Raw genomic sequence first — 3,672 nt, 5'->3', positions numbered from 1 at the left:
CCTAAGGCCACCACCCCTCACATCTGAGTTCATGAAGCTGCTTCCTGCAATGTACATGTGCACACATTCATAGCAACGCTGGCTGTGGGGAGCGGGGAGGCAGCAGCCAGGAAACAGATCACAGTCACCAGGCAGGACCCTCACCAGGGCTGAGGTCGCGGCCTCCCCAGCTGTCCCTCCCGCGGCTTTGGCCACACCACCCACACCGTCCATGCCGCCTGCCCTGCAAGGGACGCAGGCCTCACCTACTCTTGCAGCGCCCAGCGCCCAACAGAGGGGCCCGGCCCAGGAAGGCAGCCGTGCTCCCACCCTCATCCGGTGGGTGGTCGTAGAGAAGGCAGACCAGAGCTCCTGCAAGGAGTGAGCCAGCCTGAAGCCGCCGGGCAGCTCGGTTGCCACTGGCTGGGCTGGCCTCAGAAAAGCCACACCTCCTCCCTGAACACTGAACACAGGTGCCCTTCTCTAAAATGGAGCCAACGAACACAAGCCTGCCTCGGGCCCTGACCTCCGCATGGCGCCTGTGCCGGCCGGGCGTGGGGACAGGTACACCCTACTCTCTCCCTCTGGCCCTGCGGCAGCCTGGGGCAGGTAGCCACTCTTCCTGGCCAGCAGGGGCCCTGGAAAACCACTTTCCCTTGGCTTCAGGAAGCTGAGGGAGGAAATGAATTCTAATCACAAATTCTGCACTTGCCCTGGGGCCACCCCACCCCCAGTCTCAAGTTCACTGCAGAGGGGCGGGGCAGGCTGGTGGCGCCTGTCCATCAGCCCGCGGGCACGACTCCCCGGCCCTGGACCACAGGAAGGAACTCTGCGTTTCTGCCCTGAGCTTGGGCCTAATCTGCAATTCTGGGCAAACAGGAAAAATTGCACTCAACTTCCTGTTGGACTCACAAGAACAGGTGACAGTGGTCATTTCGGATGGTGGGGATGCCACACAGTGCGTCCAGAAAGTGGTGGCTGCCTTAGCTGGAGTCGTCAGGGGTCTCCCCCATCAGAGTGGAAGTGCTGAGACGGAAGCTGACAGAGGAGCTGAGGAAAGGCTGCTCCCTCCCAAGGAGAAGAGCGAGGGCCCAGAGGTGGGAAGGAACCTGGGTGCTGGAGGAGGGGAGGGCGGCCAGTAGGCAGCACAGCAAGGAAGGAGAGCGGAGGTGCCGGGGTGGGGGTGCGGAGGAGCATGGGTTACTGAGTGCAGGGGGCAGGGAAGGGACATGCCCCAGCAGCTGTGACTACCAGCTGAGCACTGTGGGGTTGAGCCCACCTGTTCCTGGAACTGAGCACCATGGGGATGAGCTGTGCCTGCTCCTGGAAAGCACGCTCCCACCTGGCATGCCTGGACAGCGCTCCCTGGGCTCCCGGCTCAGGGGCTCTGGGGGTGGGGTCAGGAGGGTCAGTGCGGTGCAGCCACTGAGGCTGCAGCCACGGCTCCCCCAGGGCCCCGGGAGGCGCCTGCTCTCTTCGGGACTGTCCCTCTGAAAGGCCTCTGCCTGGCACCCCTCCCAGCTGGTGTGGCCATTTCCCCACCCGGAAGCCCCTCCAGTCACTGCCTGTCATGCCTTCCCTCACAAATAGAGGTCAGGCTTCCTAATGGAAAGCAAGTCTGTCTTAAAAAGGAAAAAATATTCAGTGGGACTCAGTGACCTCTGCTCAGGGGGTCATGCAGCGCTCGGCTGGCGGCCCCACGGGCCCTGGGCCAGGCAGCTTTTCTGAGGAGGGGGTTCTGGGGACCATGCTCCGGCTAGGAGCAGCCACGGGAGCCCCGCAGGAGGAGGGAGGCCGCAGTGGGAGGAGGCGCCCGGGCGCCCTGTGCCCGCCAGCTCTGCTCCAGGAGCGGTGCTGCACTCCTGGCAGACCCCAGACCGGGAGTGGGGCGGGGGGAGAAAGCGGTCATGGGATGAAGGACAGAGACGCATGGGGCCCCCTCCCGCCCCCTTCAAGGGCCACTGGACAGACTCCACAGTGGGCCGCCAGGCAATGCAACCTCATCCCTGTCTCCTTCAACCCCACGGCAGGTAACTTCACAGTGAGGGAATGGATGCAGAGAGACCTCTGGGGGCCCTGCACAGGCAGAACCCAGCCAGCAGCCTCCAGAGCGAGCCTGCAGCGTGCTCGACGCCCCCTCCCCCCTGGAGCGCAGCTCACCCAGGGGGCAGCCCCGCCGCTCCGTCCTCAGGCCTGGCTCCACATGCCACATGGCTCTAGCCATGGCCGGAGACATGAGACCTCAGCCTGCCTCACCTTGTAAGTGGGGAATGTAATTCCCCCAAACAACTGGATTTGAAAAAAAAAAACTCACTTTCAAATGACAAACAGACCCCTATGTTAAGCCTGGGGAGATTCTATCTTAACCACCCAACCACACTGGGCGCTCTGCCCCCTTATAAACTGCCTCTCTGGGAGTGCCCAGCACCCCTTCCGCCCCCTTGACTTAAACTTTTAGTCGTTTTACTAACTCCGTAGCCGCCTGTTCTGGGCGCGGTCCCGGGGACACAAGCATAAGAGACAGCTCTCCAGGAGCCCAGTGGTCACACTGCCCGCAGTCAGACGAGAGGCCAGCAGGGCACTAACCACCCAGGACTCCGCGTGCGTGCCAGAGGGATAAGGACCCCAGGGTGTGTGACACCGGGGACGGGGACAAATGCAAATGGGGGAGCTCCTGGGAGGTGGGGCAGGAGCTGTCATCCCCACACGAGGGAGCAGAAGAGCCAAGGCAGAAGGTGACGCACCAGATCGGCATTTCAGAGAAAACCCTGGTGGCCAAGGAGGAAAGAGGGCAGAGTCCAGAAGCAGAGGCAGGATGAGCGGGGGTGGACTCCACCAGACACGCTGACCTGGGGGTGGGGGACAAAGGCCCCAACAGTGAACAGAGAAGGCTGGCCCAGGGCTGGGGCTTGGGTGGGGTGGAGGAGGTGCTCCCTGGGGGGCTGTGAAGGGCTCAGGCTGGAGGAGAAGCTGGGCTGCTGTGCTGAGGTTCTGCCCAGACACCCAGCCGTCAGCCCTCACCCCCGCACTGGCCCCTGGACTCCTGTCACCCCACAGTCTTCGCACACGGCCTCTCCACATACCCAGAGCCCACCAAGGAGCCGACTGCGGCCCAGCTGGCAGGAGACAGCCCTGCGCAGAGGGAGCGGGGCTCAGACACTGCCTGGTCCCGCTGACCCCTGCCCAGCCCACCCGCCCAGGCCCCGCGCCCACCCTGACAGCAAGAACAGCTCAGGTCTGAGCTCCTGGGGCTTAGCCTGGCCAGGCCTTAGTCACTACGCCACAGGACAGCGGGTGGCGAGGCTGTCTCAGTTGTTCCCTCCTCACGGGACACTCCCCGCCTGTTTCCTGGGAGTGCAGTCAGGAAACAGAGAAGAAGGAGGAGGCTGGGTCCAGCTCTGCAGACTGCAGGCCAAGGATGGGGTGGCAGACAGGGAGGCAGGCAGCAAGGCGCGCAGTCCCAGGCCCAGGGAGTCCCATGTGACCAAGAAACCGGCGCCTCTCGGGCAGTGTACCCGGCGAGGGCGGGCAGGGCAATGAGTCCCTGCACCTGGTGGCCCCTCTCCAGCCCTGAGGGCGTGTGGGGCGTGGGTGAGAAAGACACAGAACCGGTCACTGCCTGAGAAGAAGATACCCAGGGGGCCAGGCAGGAACGTGGCGGCAGGACAGGGAAGGGCAGATGACCTGCGCTGG

At 63.8% G+C, this 3,672-nt stretch overlaps 1 long non-coding RNA gene across 1 annotated transcript; it reads left to right on the top strand.

Moving 5' to 3' along the window:
- The first annotated feature begins 750 nt into the window (after positions 1–750).
- Positions 751–2,307, top strand: LOC139032791 (uncharacterized). Its single transcript, XR_011485398.1, has 2 exons — positions 751–1,076; positions 2,010–2,307. It is a non-coding gene; the product is annotated as an uncharacterized lncRNA (long non-coding RNA).
- Positions 2,308–3,672: the final 1,365 nt, after the last annotated feature.

This window comes from Odocoileus virginianus, chromosome 33 (assembly GCF_023699985.2).
Source record: "Odocoileus virginianus isolate 20LAN1187 ecotype Illinois chromosome 33, Ovbor_1.2, whole genome shotgun sequence".
Classification (NCBI taxonomy): domain Eukaryota; kingdom Metazoa; phylum Chordata; class Mammalia; order Artiodactyla; family Cervidae; genus Odocoileus; species Odocoileus virginianus.
This window is presented reverse-complemented; position numbering and strand designations above follow the sequence as displayed.